The following is an 18,922-nucleotide window of genomic DNA, read 5'->3' as shown; positions in this document are numbered from 1 at the left end:
GCTTGCTCATGGAGGCTACTGGTCCCTTGAGGTTGTGACTGGGCCTGACCTTGGATATACCACTCCTAGTTAATAATTGAGCTCTATTGAACTTGCCCAATTTTATTAGTGGAGTCGTACTTGGATGACTTGGATGTAAGCATTCAAGTAAGAATGGGCATTTCAGGTCACAAGTCATAGGTGGTATCTGGCTCTAAGATGTTAGTCTCTACCAAGACCTGATTAGCAAGCCAGCAGTTGCTCTTTAAATGAAGTGTGGCTGGTGGCTGCCTTAGTCAACCCGTAGTTCCAAAATCCAAGAGGCCTACACACCCTAGTGGCAGTTTTTTTAAAAAATATTTTAATTTTATTTTTAAATTTTTAAGTAGACTCCACATCCAATGTGGGGCTCAAACTCAGGACCCTGAGATCAAGAATAGCATACTCTTTTTCAAAAAAAAGAATGACATCTTGCCATTTGCAACAACGTGGATGCAACTGGAGGGTGTTATGCTAAGCGAAGTAAGTCAGTCAGAGAAAGACATGATTTCACTCATGTGGAATTTGAGAAACTTAACAGATGATCATAGGGGAAGGGAAGGAAAAAATAAGATAAAAACAGAGAGGGAGGCGAAACATAAGAGACTCAAATACAGAGAACAAACTGAGGGTTGATGGGGGTGGGGAAAATAGGTGTTGGGATGAGCACTGGGTGTCATATGTAAGTGATGAATCATTGGATTCTACTCCTGAAGCCAAGACTACATTGTATGTTAACTAACTTGAGAATAATAATAATAATAATAAAATCCTTAAATATTAAAAAAAAAAGAAAGAAAATAAGAGTAGCATGCTCTATCAACTGAGTCAGCTGGGCATCCCCCTAGTGGCAGTTTTTTTGTTACCACATACACTAATTAGCATGTATAGAGGTTGTGGACAACTGTGGTGTTCAGGCCCCAAAGGTCTCAAATGCAGCAGCTGGGCCATGGCTTGTAGAACAGTTTTCAAGACTTGCTGCTTGCAAAAGGCATTTCAAATTAGTAGTATTTTTTTTTTAATTTTATTTCTTTATTTTGAGAGAGACAGAGACAGAAAGAATGGGGAAGGGGCAGAGAGAGAGGGAGACAGAAAATCCCAAGCAGGCTCTGCACTGTCATCACAGAGCCTGATGTGGGGCTCAAAACTCACGAACCATGAGATCATTACCAGAGTTGAAACCAAGAGTCAGATGCTTAACTGACTGAGCCACCCAGGCGTCCCTCAAATTGGTAGTTGTATAGGTCACCTTAACAAGGGGAACAAAAGAACATCCAAATTGGGATACATGCTGTACTAGAGAAGGCCACCTCCTTTTTAATAGCGGGCTCCACCAGGGGCAACAATTATTACTCTATCACGGATACTTCTTTGGCTTTGTGCACAAGTGACCCTTGGAATTGCACCTGCTGTGCTGGGTCCTGTACTTCATCTGGGCTTAAAGCCCACTGCCATGAGTCATTGTATCAATGCCTAATGGCAGCACTGCCTCCACCTGTCTTTTGGCGGGCTCCACTACCAGATGTCATTAATGTAATGGATGGCCAAAACTCCTGTAGTGACCTGGGTTTGTTGACAGTCAAACCCCACACACTTGTAGTATGTTGAGCATATGAGCACCTGTCTGCCATGGGTCACCTCATTTACCCCCAAACGTCCCAAGCTCATTAAATTTTCAGGTCCTTATGGGGACCTGAAAATATTGTCATGTGGGCACCAGTATCCAAGAGCTCCATGAGTCTCGATTTTTCTCTTTTCCCTTTTTATCCTGGCAGGGGTACAAGGCCACTGACCCACAATGGGGATCTGAAGACCTTGGCCCCATCCTTAACTGTGCCCTCCAGGCGGAGACATTTGTGTTTGCAATGTCCCTTTATCAAACAGAAACACCAGCCAGGCTGCCTGAGACGCCCCTGGCTTCTGTCCATCTATGTCTTTCAGCTTTTGTATTTTATTCTTAGAGAAGGATCTCATTTCAACAGTTCTGTTTTCAGCAATGCCATCGATGGTTTTTCACTGAGTGAAAACAGATCTTATTTGAGGCATGTAAATGACCGGGACTGGGTGGAACTCCCTGCACAGGACTCCCTTACTTCCCTTAGACACCACCAGTGACCCTACTTGTTCATAACCTTGGGTGCTTTCTAGGTGAAACCTGCAACTGGTCCCATACTCAGAGGGCAGGAAGAGACCCAAGAAAGAGGCAGACCACTTCAGATTGGTGGATGGCAGGCTTAAAAAGCAAAGGATGAGGTCCCAATAGTTCCTTTTTCTTTTATTTCCCTTGTCTCCGAGGACATGTCTAGTAAGAAGTTGCTATGGCCAAGGTCAAAGAGGTTGCTGCCTGTTTTCTCCTCTAGGATTTTGATGGTTTCCTGCCTCACATTTAGGTCTTTCATCCATTTTGAGTTTATTTTTGTGTATGGTGTAAGAAAGTGGTCCAGTTTCATTCTTCTGCATGTTACTATCCAGTTCTAGCATCATTTGCTGAAGAGACTGTCTTTTATTCATTGGATACTCTTTCCTGCTTTGTTGACATTAGTTGACCATATATTTGTGGGTCCATTTCTGGGTTCTCTATTCTATTCCATTGACCGATGTGTCTGTTTTTCTGCCAATACCATAACTGTCTTGATGATTACAGCTTTGTAATACAGGTTAAAGTCTGGGATTGTGATGCCTCTAGCTTTGGTTTTCTTTTTAAATATTACTTTGGATATTTGGGATCTTTTCTGGTTCCATACAAATTTTAAGATTATTTGTTCTAGTTCTGTGGAGAATGCTGGTGCTATTTTGATAGGGATTGCATTGCATGTATAGATTGCTTTGGGTAATATCGACATTTTGACAATATTTGTTCTTGAAATCCATGAGCATGGAATGTTTACCCATTTCTTTGTGTCTTCTTCAATTTCTTTCATAAGTTTTCCATAGTTTTCAGTGTACAGATCTTTCACCTCTTCGGTTAGGTTTATTCCTAGGTGTCTTATGGTTTTTGGTGCAATTGTAAATGGTATTGATTCCTTGATTTCTCTTTCTTTTGCTTCATTATTGGTGTGTAGAAATGCAACTGATTTCTGTATGTTAATTTTATATCTTGCGACTTTGCTGAACTCATGTATCAGTTCTAGCAGTTTTTTGGTGGAATCTTTTGGGTTTTCCACATACAGTATCATGTCATCTGCAAAGAGTGAAAATTTGACTTATTCCTTGTCAATTTGTATGCATTTTATTTCTTTTTGCTGTCTGATTGCTGAGGCTAGGACTTCCAGTACTATGTTGAACAACAGTGGTGAGAGTGGACATCCCTGTCTTGTTCCTGATCTTAGGGGGAAAGCTCTCAGTTTTTCCCCATTGAGGATGATATCAGTGTTGGGTGGTTCATATATGACTTTTATGATCTCGAGGTATGATCCTTCTATCCCTACTTTCTTGAGGGTTTTTATCAAGAAAGGATGCTGTATTTTGTCAAATGCTTTTTCTCATCTATTGGGAGGATCATATGGCTCTTATCCTTTCTTTTATTAATGTGGTGTATCATGTTGATTGATTTATGAATATTGAACCAGCCCTGCAGCCCAGGAATAAATCCCATTTGATCATGGTGAATAATTCTTTTAATGTACTGTTGGATTTGATTTGCTGGTATCTTGTTGAGAATTTTTGCATCCAGGCTCATTAGGGAGAAGGAAACAATCAACAAAATTAAAAGGCAACCAACGGAATGGGAGTAGATATTTGCAAATGACATATTGGATAAAGGGTTAGTATCCAAAATCTGTAAGGTACTTACCAAACTCAAGATCCAAAAAACAAATAATCCAATAAGGAAGTGGGCAGAAGACACGAATGGACACTTTTCCAAAAAAGACATCCACATGACCAACAGACATGAAAAGATGCTCAACATCACTCATCATCAGGGAAATACAAATCAATACCACAATCAAATCCTCAAATCACAAATCAAATCTTCAAATCCACAAATAGAAACTTTACACCTGTCAGAATGGTTAAAATGAACAACTCAGGAAACAACAGATGTTGGCAAGGATGTGGAGAAAGGGGAATGCTTTTGCACTACTGGTGGGAATGCAAACTTGTGCAGCCACTCTGGAAAACAGTATGAAGGTTCCTCAAAAATTTAAAAATAAACTACCCTATGACCCGGCAATTGCAATACTAGGTATTTACCCAAAGGATACAAAAATGCTGATTCGAAGGGACACATGCATCCCAATGTTTATAGCAGCACTATCAACAATAGCCAAATTATAGAAAGAGCCCAAATGTCCATCGATTGATGAAAGGATTTATATATATACATATATATATATATATATGTATTATATATATATATATATATATATATATATATGTGTGTGTATATGTGATATAAAGAGATGTGAGGTATATGTATATATATATATACACATATACCTCACATCTCTTTATATCACATATATCACATCTCCTTATATCCATATCATACATGTATATATAATATATATATACATACACACACACACACACACACACATATATATATGTGCATATATATGTATATATAATGGAATATTACTCCAAACCCTGAGATCATGACCTCAGCCAAAATCAAGAGTCAGACCCTCAACTGATTGAGCCACCCAGGTGCCCTTTATTTCTTTTTCTTGTCTGATTGCTGTGGCAAGGACTTATAGTACTGTGTTGAATAGAAGTGGTGAGAGTGAGCACCCTTGTCTCGCTCCCAGTCTTAGAGGAAAAGCTTTATTTTACCTGCATTCTTCTATCCCCCAAACCAGTATTACGCAGTGCCAAGAAGGAACACCCCAGCAAATTCTCTTCCCCAAATTTAATTATAAAACTGGACCAAACGGTCAAAATAATCATTCCAGGGCTCTGGAAGTTGACCAAAGGCATATGACTAATTTAGAGTGGTTATTAATGAAATACTAAACTTTGAATAAAAACAGTAGGTTCTGTGATTATTGTACCTGAGACTGCTCCCATTCCTTCCACCTTCCACGTCAGTTTTTGGGATATTCTAGCAGGGTGTTCAAGCTGTGAATACCCACAGCTTCACCACCAGAGGGGTCTCACTTGGTTTTGAATGGACTTAGCAAAGTCTACTCCTAGCAGGATTGGAAGTGTTAGTTATGATCTCAGTAGCAAACAAACATGTAACATCAATGGTTCAGTTAGCCTGAGGTTTCAGTCCTGGATGGCACAGGCAATGAGGTGAGGGACTGGCCAAAAATTTAATAGAAGATCTGGAATATTTCAGGACAAGTTTCCACATGTCTGAACAGAATAGACCAGAGACGACCCAAGATATTCATACCAACAGCATGATCCATGAAAGAAAAATCTGGCACATTGAACATCATCAAAATGAAAACCTCAAAAGGCACCAGTGAGAAAATCAAGTCAAGCCAACAGAGTGGGAGAAACTATTTCCAAATTATGTATCTGATAAAGGGCTTGTCTAACACTAAGACGTTTTTCCATTCAATAATAAGGAGGCAAATTAAAAAAGGCAATTAAAAACAGGCAAAATATTTGAGCCTATATTTCACCAACAAAGGTATATGAATATCTCAAAGCCCATAAAAAGATGGCTAGCAAAATTAGTATTAGGAAAATGAAAACTAAACCATAATGAGATATCAATATACCCATAAAGATCATTATAATAAAAAATGCAGAACCCCCCCCAAAAAAACCCTCAAGATGATGTCAATCAGGAATAATTGTGGAAATAAACATAAAATACAGACAATTATAAGAATTGGGGAGGATACGGATAAACTGAAACCCTCATATATTGCTTATAGCAATGTAAAGCGCTATGGCCACTCTGGAGTACAATTTGTCAGTTTCTTAAAAAATTAAACAAACTTATCATCTGACCAAGCAATTTCATTCTTAGGTGTGTATCCAAGAGAAATGAAAACTTGTGTCTACACAACAACTTATATGTAAATTTTCATAGTGTTATACATAATAACATAATATTCAAAAGTGGAACCATTTCAAATATCAATTAACTGATGATGGGTAATCAAAAATGTGTTAAATCTATAAAATGGAATACTGCTCGACAACAGAAATAAATGAGCTGCTAATATGAGCTTCAACATGTGAGAAGCTAGATAGAGAAGACCAAACGCTGTATGATTCCATTTATAAGAAATTTAGAGACGACAAATATATAGAGATTTAAAGCAGGTGAATGGTTGCCTGGGGCTGGAGCAGGAGCAGGAGCAGGAGTAGGGATTGATGGCAGTTGGGCAAGATGGAATATTCTGGAACAATGGAAGTATTCTAAAACTCAACTGTGGTGTTGTTTGCACATCTTTATAAATTTACTAAAAATCATTGAACTGTGCAGTTACAATGGGTGAAGTTTTTGGTAAGTTATACCTTAGTATAAGGTATTAAAAATCATAATCCGTGATGGATAGGGGGTGGAGAAGTATTGAGAAGCTGGGTGATAAGTAAGAAAAGTTCATTATACTATTCTTTCTACTTTTGTATGTGTTAAAAAATTGCATAGTAAAATGTTCTAACAAGCTGAGGGCTAGCCCTGTTACATGTGAATTAAGTTGGAGAATTTACACTTTCTGATTTTAAATTGTAATATACTAGTCAAGAGAGTTTGGAACTGGTGTAAGGACAGGCATGGAACAGAAGTGAAAGTCCAGAAATGAATTCTTAACATTTATGCTTAATCGATTTTAGACAAAGGCAATTTAAAGAGGATTAACAAATAGCCTAATGGAACAAAACAGAGAACTCAGAGATAGACCCATTTGTTTACATAAACTTGTATATGACAAATTTGGTGCCACAAATCAGTGCTTAGTAGATGGAGTTGGAAAAATTGGCCCATAAATAAAAAAATAAAACTGCTTCCTTTCCTTATCTTTACCTATTTATAGAGGTGGACTTCAGATGTACTAAAGATCTAAAGGCACATTTCTAAAAAAGCTTACATAAAAATATCTTTGTTACTGTTTAAGACCACAAAGCACAAAGCATGAGACAAAATAATTTAATGAATTTCATTGTATCAAGATTACAAATTTTCGACCTAGAGACAAGGTCAACACACAGACATAGATTGGGAGAATGTATTTGCAATATCTAAACCTGGCAAGAGACAATTAGTCTCTAGCTATTAGCTAGAATATGCAAACAATTCTTGTGAATCAACAATGAGAAACCCAAAAGAAAACTGGGCAAATGATACAAACAGTAATTTCCAAATGGAGAAAGCCAAATGAAAAGTAATAAAGAGATACTCCAACTCAATAGCAACTGGAAAAATATACTGTGTATTAAAACACTGGGCATCAGATTGGCAAAAGCCAGAAATTGGATAATGCCAAATGATGTAGGTGTATTGGAAAAATAGGGACTCTCCTGCATTGCAGGAGGTGTGGTTACTGGTACAGTTTTATTTTCAGAGCACTTGTAAATATTTGGTTTAATTAAGCATTCCAGAGAAATTTCCACACAGGCTCACAGCAAGACAGGTACCTAAATGGTCATTGTAGTTGGAGACAACTGGACCAATGCAGGTGATACACAGTATTGGAATGTTGTGCAGCAGGAGAAGCAGCAATGAAATGTACACAATAACATGAATCTCTTGTAAAAACACTGCTGAGTAAAAATAGGAAGAAAGAACACCTTCATATAAACTTAAAGCACACACACCACCACCACTACCACCACCAATATGGGTGAAATATGGAACTAAGAAGAGACATACAAAACACTTCAAACCATGGTTAAGAGACACCTGAATGGCTCAGTCTTGGTTGAGTGTCCGACTCTTGGCTTTGGCTCAGGTCATGATCTCATGGTTCATGAGTTCGAGCCCCATATCGGGCTCTGCGTTGTCAGCTCAGAGCCTGCTTGGGATTCTCTCTCTCCCTCTCTCTGTCTCTGCCCCTCCTGCATCTCTCTCTCTCAAAATAAGTAAATAAACCTGAAAAAAAAAAAAAAACAACAAACATAGTTAACAATGGAGGTGAAGGATACGGAAATGAGGGAATGGAAATAGAGAATGAGGATAGAAATGTATACATAAATTCAAAAACCCAGGGGACGGGTCTTGTGCAGACCAATAAGGATTACTTGCTGAAAACTGGGTAAAAGGCTTCACTCAATCATCTTAATCTGGGATCCAAAGGTGGGGACAGGTGAAGGGAAAATCACTTACGAGAACATCTTCAGATTAGTGGTTATTTGGAGTGATATAGGGAAGAAAAATAATGGGAGGGATCTGTATTGGTTACATCAGGATAGTTTAATTTTTTAAAATAGATAATATATATTCCATAGCCTCTGTATTAGTTATAGGCAATAGAGTTTATGGTCAAAATCATGGGCTCTGGATGTAGATTATCTGAGCCCAAACCCAAATCTTCCAACTGTGTGACTTAGTACAAGCTTCTGGACCACTCTGTGCCTCAATTTCTTTATCTGTAAAATGGAACCAATAATAATATCTACCACACAGGACTGATATAATTACCTAAATTCATGTATTTCATAGAAGAGTGTATACATGGCATGTACTGGGCTTGGCACACAGCAGTAGAATATAAATGTTTTCTATTACTAGAGAGATCTAAAGCAAAAAGGACAAATGGCAAAGAGAAGAAAGGTACAAACAACCGAATGTAGGAAGAATAGAAAGGAGTCAAGTGAAGCAGGATTTGAAATCTCGAAGATTAGAAAATTCTGTAGAAATAACCTGTGTCAGTTGGGCTTTTGTTCCTCTTTCTTTTTAGCAACTTTTTGGCTTATTAGCACCAAAAATTGGGGAAAGGAAATCTGCCAATTCTGTAATTTTGAGGCAGCATGTGCTGCTAACGGGTCTGATGAGGCAAAAGAGTGAAATCTTGGCTAAAATATAGTTAATAGGTGTTTTTTTGAATTGATTTTTTTTTGATCAATGGATAGATTTTTCCCCCTTGTATATAGGTCATAGTTCCTGCTTATTTGCATACCTGGTAATGTTTGATTGGATGCCAGACATTGTACATTGTATGTTATCAGGTGCTAGGGTTTCAAAAATTCCTTTAGATTTTAATGGGCTTGGTTTAGAGTACAGTAAGTTACTTGGAATGGGTTTGATTTTATTGAGGCTTGCTTTTAGGCTTTGATAGGATAGGTCAACCCAACTTTTCATAGAGGGCTAATTTGGCCCCCCGAGGCACTATGTTTCTGAGCACTGGGTCCAATGTTCCAGGTGTTAGGGAGTCTTCCAACCCTGGCTAGTGGGAGCACGATTTCTGGCCCCATGTGATCTGCGTTCTCCTTTCTGGTGTTCATTCCTCAGCCTTGGAGGTTTCCTTATACGTCCTCAGCCAAAGACTCGAGGAACTCCTCTGTAGATCTCCAGAGCTCTCTCTCTCTCCAGTTCCCTCTGTGATACTTTGCTAACAAATTTTCATCACCTCGCCCTGCTCGAGCTCTAAACCTGTCTCCTTAACTCAATGAGAATGCTAGACTCGGTTTTGGTGTTCCCTTTCCGTGTCCAGTCTGGAAACTCTCCAAGTGGTGAGCTGGGGCACTTTAGCCGTCATCTCACTGTTTTTCCTTCTCTCAGGGATCACTGACCTGTGCTGATGGAGTTCCAATGTCCAAAAACTTTTGTTTCATATATTTAAAACTTTTGTTTAAGGAGGAAGGGTAAATGCAGTCTCTGCTACTCCATTATGATTGAAAACAGAAGCTGAATGTTGGTTTTTAATAAAGTTTTCATCATGTTTAAGTAGTTTCTTTCTATTCCTATTTTGTTTAAGTTTATTCATTTATTTTGAGGGACAACATGAGTGGGGGAGGGACAGAAAGAGGGAGAGAGGGGAATCCCAAGCAGGCTTTGCACTGTTAGTGCAGGGCCCGATGCAGGGCCTGAACTCACAAACTGGGAGATCATGACCCCAGCCGAAATCAAGAGTCAGATGCTAAACCAACCCAGCCACCCAGGCACTCCCCTCTCTTCCTATTTTTTTTTTAATGTTTATTAATTCATTTTTGAGAAAGAGAGATGGAGAGAAAGAGAGCATGAGCAGGGGAGTGACAGAGAGAGAGACAGAGAGAGAGAGAGAGAGAGAGAGAGAGAGAGAGAGAGAATCCCAAGAGGCTTGGCACTGTTAGCATAGAGCCCAACATGGGGCTTGATCTCACAAACTTCGAGATCATGACCTGAGCTGAAATCATGAGTTAGAAGCCTAACCGACTGAGACACACAGGCACCCCTCTATTCACATTTTAATTAAAGTTTTTATTAGACATGCTTTTAAATATTAGGAAAAAACTTTCTTTGTATTTATTCATAACATCATGTAGGGTTTCTTCTTTAGTGTACAAATGTAATGACTTATATTGATAGGATTCCCATTGTTGAACAACTTTTGCAATCCTGGAATAAACCCTTCTTGGTCATGTATTATTTTTATATTATCATTAATATTATTTTTTAATGCTTACTTATTTATTTGGGGGAGGGGAAAAGAGGGGGAGAGAGAGAATCCCAAACAGGCTCCACGCTGTCAGTGCAGAGCCTGATGTGGGGCTTGATCCCATAAATGGTAAGATCATGACCTGAGCCGAAATCGAGTTGGACGCTTAACTGACAGAGCCACCCAGGCACTACAGTATATTATTAAAAAACACTGCTAAATGAGCAATGTGATTGAACGTCCTGGGATGACAGCCTCTCAGCCTAAGAGCAGACTGTATTGGTGACAACTAAAACATTGCATCACAAGAATGTATGTGTTCGGGCCTTGGGCATCAAAATAAAAAATTTCCCCCAATTAAGCTATTTAAAAATTCTGATGGGGTCACCTGTGTGGCTCAGTCAGTTAAGCGTCTGACTACTGATTTCGGCTCAGGTCGTGGTCTCATGATCATGAGATCAAGCTCTGCATCGGGCTCTGCACTGACAGCGTGGCACTTGCTTGAGATTCTCTCTCTCTCTCTCTCTCTCTCTCTCTGCCCACCCCCCCGACTTGAGTGAGCAGGCGCACAAGCTCTTTTTCTCTAAAAAATAAAAAAATAAAAATTCTGATGGGTTCTCTGTCATTTTCAGGGATTCCTTTTTACATTTGAAAGCTTTCTTCATGTTTTTCTTTTTATATGTTACATTGCTTGAATTTGTCCTACGATGCACTGATGTTCTTTCCTTTTCTTCTTCTTTTTAGTATTTTTTCTCTGTATTTCATTGTGGATGGCTTACATTGCTATGTCATTAAGTTCACTGGTTTTTTCTTTATCATCATCTAATCTGTTGTCAATCCAATCTAGCAACTTTTCAACTCAGAATTGTATTTTTATTCTCAGAAATTCAATTTGGGTATTTTGGATCTTCCACGTTTCTACCAACATGCTCAGTGTCTCCTTTAACTTCTTGAACATTTAGGAAACAGTCATACACAACAGTTATAGGAAACTGTTTCAATGTTCTGGTCTACTTATTGTATAATCTGTGTTGTTTCTGGATTTGGCTTCATGTTTGCTTTTTCTCTTCTTTACGGATGGCATTTTTCTGTTTCTTTTGTTTTTTTGTTTTCTTTTCATGCCTGGTAATTTTTGATTGGATGCAAAACATTGTAAATTGTACCTCAGGTACTGTACCTAAAAGAGATTAGCAAGTGTCTCGGTGGCCACCAATTTGGCCGCAAGAGCTGGCATGACGCTCCTTCCTGTGGATGCAGAAAGGAAAGCAAGAGAAGTGGCCATCCTCTCCTGGAGCAGCTGCCTCCAGTCCGCACTCCAGCCTGAGGCACTTGCTCTCCCGTTACCGATTAGCTAAGGGTCTGTGCTCAGGCCAGAAGCAGTAATGGTGACTGGAAAAGAAGGGTCCCCTGGGAAAGTTAGTGGGTCCAGCTTCAGGACACAGTAAGTCTCAAGGGCAGATGAGGGGAGAGATTTTAGTATCAGTAAAGTGAATCATAAGAGACAGAGGAAAGCAGCTTGAGCAAAGACAGGAAGAACCAACTGACTAGAGGAGGGTAGGTGCTTGCAAAGAAGGTTGTTGATAGTGTCTAAAGGGATCCTTCTTGAACCACCCAGGAACTCTGATAACAAGAAGCAAGAATGAAAAGAAACTGCATCCCACTGTCTTTGCTGGGGTGAGCTCAAGACAGAAGCTATGCTATTATTTAAAAAAATTTTTTTAAATGTTTTATTTTATTTTTTGAGAGACAGAGAGAGAGACAGAGCATGAGCAAGGGAGGGGCAGAGAGAGAGGGAGACACAGAATCTGAAGCAGGCTCCAGGCTCTGAGCTGTCAGCACAGAGCCCCATGCGGGGCTTGAACTCACCAGCCATGAACTCACCAGCTGTGAGATCATGACCTGAGCTGAAGTCAGAAGTCAGACGCTAAAGCAAATGAGCCACCCAGGCACCCCTATGCTATTATTTTTTAAATACTATTATTCTTGTCAACCATAGTCTTTGATATTAACCCTCTAAGATTAATGAACTTAGGGAATATCTGTTATGGAAGAAATAAAATTCTGAAACATTAATATGTATACACATGATATATGACTATGGTAATGTCTAACAACTAAGACTTGAGAACTATAGCTTGAAACTTCATGATGTTAGGTAACTTGCCACCTATGTCTGAAGGTTCTTTGGACACACAGGAAATCCCTTAGTGTTGCTTTAGTATGCACTTTTTGGGTTTTTTTACTGAGATCAAAGAAGTCTTAATGCATAATGCCTGAAGGTCACATGTGAGAGCAACATTAGTTTTGATGCTTGCATATGTGGCTTCAATATTCACATTTTCTATTTCTATTTCATTATTTGTCAGGTATATTCTGTGTGCCACTTAATGTCCACTCCCCCCATAAGAATATCAACTCTTCAAGGGATCATGCTTTGTGGTTACCACATGTGGAGTGATTATGAAGTGGACATTTTATAGGCCTTATGTCGCTTAACTTATACATCCCTCTGAGAAACTGAATTTCTTACTCTTATCTCCATTTTCAGGTTTAGGAAACTGAGGCATAACGAGGTAAAATAAGCTGCCCAAAGCCAGATGGCAATTAAAACGTGAACTCTAGAACTGTCTCACCCATCTCTGAATAGTACTCAAAACTGAGTATCTGACTAATGCTCGGTAGAATGTATAAAGCATGTAGTTGCCCCATTGTGAACACAAGATGGCGCTGCAGGCCCAGCCACGCTGCCTTGTTGGCGCAAGAAGAGGAGATTGGCTCTGTCTGGTTCACAGGTTGACCACTGCAGTTACTAGGACAGAACTTCCAGAATCATTGACCAAAACTGAAATTAGAAAGCGCAGATTCCTGAGGCGCCTGGGTGGCTCAGTTTGTTAAGTGTCTGACCCTAGGTTTCAGCTCAGGTCATGATCTTGCAGCTTTGTAGGTTCAAGCCCCACATAGGGCTCTGGCTGCCTGCTTGGGATTCTCTCTCTCCCTCTCTCTATGCCCCTCCCCCACTCAGGCTGTCTCTGTCTCTCTCAAAATAAATCAATTAACTTAAAAAAAAAAGAGGAAAAAAACCCGCAGATTCCTTTGGGACTTCATTTTCCTATTTTTAGAATGGGAAATCTGTCACTTATCTTCAAAGAGCAGAAATGACATAAAATTGTGCAGTAAGTATTTTGTATATATCAGTGAGGGGACCTGATGATATCAATAAAATTATTTTACTCATATGCAGTGTGAGGACCCAGGACAGAGAATGGTGACATGGAATCTTCTTTCCTTAAGGTAATACTGCCTCCTTACCTCCACCCAGGATTATAAATAACTCTTGGTGCAGACTTTTTTTAATGTTTATTTATCATTGGGAGGGGGAAGAGAGAAAAGGAGACAGGATCTGAAGCAGGTTCCATGCTCTGAGCACAGAGCCTGACATGGTGCTCGAATTTACGAACCACGAGGTCATGGCCTGAGCCAAAGTCAGTCCCTTAACTGACTGAGTCACCCAGGTGTCCTGGTCCAGATTTTTTTAAGGGCCTACATGTACATGTGGTACCTTCCCCATCTCTGCTTGTCTCTTTTTCCAGCGATTCACAGCTCTCTTCATCAAAAAGTTCTGCATATAAGAATGAAGAATAACTATATGATCTCACATAAACTTCCTGAAGATAGTTACTGGCCCCACCAATTGGCTTTATTTATCTGAGTGATTCTGTGACCTTTTCCCAAGGCTCTCTCCTACCATTTAAAATAAATCTGGTGCTGGGGCGCCTGGGTGGCTCGGTCGGTTAAGAGTCCAACTCTTGACTTCGGCTCAGGTCATGATCTCAGGGCTTGTGAATTCCAGCACGGCATCAGGCTCTGTGCTGATAGCATGCAGCCTATTGGTATTCTCTCTTTCCCTCTCTCTCTCTGCCCCTTCTCCACTCATGCTTGTGTGCTCTCTCTCTCAAAATAAATAAATAAACAAAAAATAAAATAAAATACATCTGGTGCTTCTCCCGACAATCTCTTTGAGATCTGTACATGCGTCACAATATTCTAGTTGTCCACTGCTCACGGCCAGCCTCGGTGTGCTACAATCATGCAATCCATTTCTTGCAATAATCAAGTCTATATCAAACTTGAGTTTGTTTCCTTTTCTTTCAAATATATTTCTCAGAACTGTAATCCCACTCCAAAATATATACCCAACAGAACTGTATGCATATGTTTACTAAAAGACATGTTCTAGAATGTTCACAACGTCTCTATTACTAATGTCTCCAAACTGGAAACTGCCCAAAGGCCCAAAGGTGGAATGGATGAATAAACTGCGGTATATTTCCTCATTGAAATACTGTACAACAATGAGAATGAATTAACTACAGCCACACTCAAGAAGAAAGAATCTCACAAACTTACATCAAGTGAAAGAAGCCAGTCACTAAAGTATACATACTCTATGATTTTAAATTAAAAAAAGGAACAAAACAGGAAAGTTAATCTACAATGTTAGAAGTTAGAAGTTGCCCTGGGGTTGGGGGTGGAGTAGTGACAGGAAGTGGGGCTGGGGGCTTCCGGGATTTTGTAGTATTCTGTTTTTTGATCTGGGTGCTGGTTTCACAGATGTGTCCTCTTGGTGAACATACATCAAGGTGTAAATTTAATGACTTATGTATGTTTCTATATGTATGTTTTATAAAATGTACAAATGTCAAAAAGAAAACCACAGGCCCCAATGGGATCACTTAATGGTAAGGGCCTATGTCAGCAAAATAAGACTTAATACCTAATGTAACCTAAGTGCAGTTTCAGCCCTCCCTCCCCATGTAACCTTTAACCAGTCAACATGGAATTGCTTGGTCAGCACTAGAAATTTACTGATAGATTCCTTCCATTCCCTTTAGGAGGATGACCTTGCCTAAAACAATGGATTCTCTGCTAATAATTTCCTTTTTCTTACTCTCTATCTTTACAAACTTTTCCTTTTTTGCAGCCTGATGGGGCTCCTTTCAATTTGCTAGATGGGATGCTGCCGATTCATGAATCATTCAAAGGAGCCAATTGGATCTTTTAAATTACTCAGTTGAATTTTTGCTTAACACACAAAAAAATACAGAAATATATTGTCATATGTAACTGGACTCCATTCTGGGCTAGTTTGCAACTATACTTTGAAGGGAGCTAGGGCTTCGTATAGACCCTGCTGTATAAGAATCCAGGCCCTGGTTCTGGTCATCCCATGAGAGTGAGAAAGCAGATTTTAAAGGAAGCCATCTCCATGTCTTTACAGTTGTTGAGAAGGAAACCACAGGCCCAAAATGGTGTCACTTAGGCCAAGTCCGCAAACCAAGACTTCATGTCTAACCAGAGTGCAGTTGCAGTACCCCTAGGAATGCAACCTTTAACCAGTCAACAAGAAATATCTTGGCCCACACTAGGAAATTTACTGATAGAGCACTTCCCCGCCCCTTAGGAAGGCGACCTTGCCTTCCGAAATGATGCATTCCTTGCTGATAAATTCCCTTCTTTTTTTTTTTTATGCCCTCTCTTTGCCTTTAAAAATCTTTCTTTTGTTTAGATCAGCGGAGCCTCCCTCTACTTCCTACACAGGATGCTGCCTGATTCTTACGTCATTTAATAAAACTAATTTAAAAATTTCCGTCGATTTTTTTTTTTTTTTAACACAGTCCTTGTGTATTTAAAGGATGGGACCTGTATAGGAGCCTGTTTTCAGATTCATCCTTAATGCTCATCCATTCCCTGGTCCTCCTTTACAAAAAGTACGGGCTTGAGAATTCATCCCTCTCAGTGGTCGCTATGCTATTGTCTTCTCTGCATTGTTCTTGGTCTCCGCTGCACAGACCTTCCAAATAAGCATGCAATTGTCATCAGTTCGGAAGGCTATTTGGGAACATTGGCTTAGCTTGGTGATGTTCAGGGATCCCGGAAGGGCCCAGCTGTCGGGAGGCCCAGGGATGTCAGGGAGCTGGGGGAGTGGGGGTGGAGAGGAAGTCCTGGAAGTCTCAGGGATTGGGCTGCAGGAGGTTCTGAGGGGCCCAGAGGTAATGTGCTCTCTGACAAGTGTTCAGTCTTGGTGTGGAAAATTGGGAAAGGAAGAGGAGAAAAGGCAGGGAGGAGTGGGTTGGAGGGAAGCAAGGGAGGTTACTGGAGGTGGAGGAAGGGAGGCAGAAGAGAAAAGTGGCCAGCAGAGGAAGGGGTGGGGAAGTGAGGACGTTTAGGGGCACTAATGGTGTTTTGACATATTGTGTAGAGAATGATTTCTACAGCCTGGAAGAACTTGGGGACAGCTGTTAGGAACCTTTCATGGGATGATAGAAAAGTGAGTGGGAGCAAGGGGGGCGTGATGATTAACAGGCAGCTTAATGTGGGGCTGGAAGACGGCCTGCCATCTTTAGTGACTTCATAGGTGGTCACAGTTACAGCTTCCAGTTCTGTGGATATGGCAAAAACAGATCTCAAAGGTGCTGTGATGGAGGAGGGAAGATGAGTTCTCAGGGGACAAAAAAGAAGTTCCCCTTTCTATTTAATTATTTCTGTTTCAGCTCACAGGCCTGTAGAAGCAGCACATCACAAGTTAAAAACTCCAGTATCACTGGCCCTTGCATCCCTCTGATCTCACAGGAGAGCCAGACCCTTCGAAGTCTGCACCAAGGGTCTGGGGTCCTGGGGTATTGTGATTTATAATAAGAAATATATATTTGGCCACTGTCCCCATTTCTGTCACAGGGCTCCTAAAACTCCTGGAATTTCCTGTGATGAAAGCAATAAGGGTGTATTTTGTTATGTTAATGAGGTGACTTTTGGAAAGCCCTAAATGGCCTAAGAATGGGGGGCTGGTTGCTGTGGAGATCAACCCAGCAACTAGAGGGTTGGGACTTTCAGTTCCTGCCTGCCCCTCCCCCCCAACCCCAAAGGGAGAGGGGCTGGAGCTTGAGCTCAATCACCAATGGCCAATGATTTAATCAATCATGCCTATGTAATGAAGCTTCTATAAAAATCCAAAAGGATGAGGTTCAGAGAGCTTCTGGGTGCTGGAGAGGGTCTGGAGGGTCTGAGCCCCTTCCCATACACCTGGGCTTTGCTTCTCTTCCACCCCCCTTTTCCTGAATTATATCCTTTTATAATAAACTGATAATCTAGCAACTAAGATGTTTTTCTGAGTCTGTGAGCTGCTCTAGCAAGTTAAGTGAACCCAAGGAGGGGGTGGTGGGCATCTCTGATTTACAGACAGTCATTTGGAAGCATAGGTAACTCCCTGGATTTATGATTGGCATCTGAAGTGAGGGGGCTGGGGGGGGGGGGGAGTCTTGTAGGCCTGAACCCTTAACCTGTAGGATGGGATGTTATCTCTGAATAGACGTTGTTTCTGTGTGGATGTTATCTCGGGGTAGACAGTGTTAGAATTGACTGAAACTGTAAGACACCTGGCTGGTGTCTAGGAATTGCTTGGTGTGGTATGGCAACCCCTGCCCCTCACATTGGAATTGGGTACAGATTCCACATTGGATATGGTGAGCAGAAGCTTAGGTCCTACAGGAGCATTTCATGTGTTCGTGTAGCTCATGTACACATTAGCTCACACAGGACAGCAGCTGTATCTCCTGGGCTAGAAGCACCCCTGCACATTGCATATGAGTTTTGTAGATCTGCTCTACCATTGCTGTGCTGGGTACCTCTCTCTACTTGGAGTTACAGTTTAAGAGAGGGACCTCCAAGAAGGGATGCTTATGTCCCAGAATTCTGAAGACTTTATGTGAACTTTCTCCTTTTATGCTCAGAATGCTCTAAGGCCTCTGGGTAAGTGCCTGTTTGTTCCTTGTCATAATGAGTTCTAGCCCAGAAAAGTTCTTAGCACTCCCATCCCCCACACCTTACAAAGACTTCCATTGGGCATCTCGCAAATGCACCAGACTTACCTGGATCCCAATGATGGACCCAACCTTAGTTTAAGCTCAGATTCCTGCCTTATCTAAAGGCCTGGCTTTTATTGAGGAACAGGCTGAGTTTATCTTTGGACTTTGTTCTTCCACTTATCTCCGGTTCCACTGTCTGGGGCCTGTTCTTTCTAATCTAGTGTTTGAATCACCACTCCTTACCTCTTCACCAAAACTCTTGTTCTCTGTTACTTTCTCTCAGAATCTTCATGCTTTCAAAAAGGCTAGGGACATTACTGGTCTCATAAACTATCTAACCTAATCAGAAAATCTAAAGGAGATACTACCCTCCTGCCCTGGGCTCTCCATCCCAGGCAAGATCAAAGGGTCCCTGTTTATAGCTGACACAATTGTGTATGTAGAAAATCCTAAGGGGTCTGTAAAAATCTTCCTAGAACTAGTAAGTGAATTTAACAAGATTCCAGGATATAAAGTCAATATACAAATGTCAATTACATTTCTATATACCAGTGTATTAGG

General features: G+C 40.5%; 1 protein-coding gene across 1 annotated transcript in view; it reads right to left on the bottom strand.

Annotated features, from left to right (window-relative positions):
• The window catches only part of TMEM45B (transmembrane protein 45B), an 83,332-nt gene that overhangs the window by 50,616 nt on the left and 13,794 nt on the right, over positions 1-18,922 (bottom strand). The window lies entirely within an intron of this gene.

Source organism: Panthera leo, chromosome D1 (assembly GCF_018350215.1).
Source record: "Panthera leo isolate Ple1 chromosome D1, P.leo_Ple1_pat1.1, whole genome shotgun sequence".
NCBI lineage: Eukaryota > Metazoa > Chordata > Mammalia > Carnivora > Felidae > Panthera > Panthera leo.
Note: the sequence above shows the minus strand (reverse complement) of the source record. Positions and strands in the feature narration are given on the sequence as shown.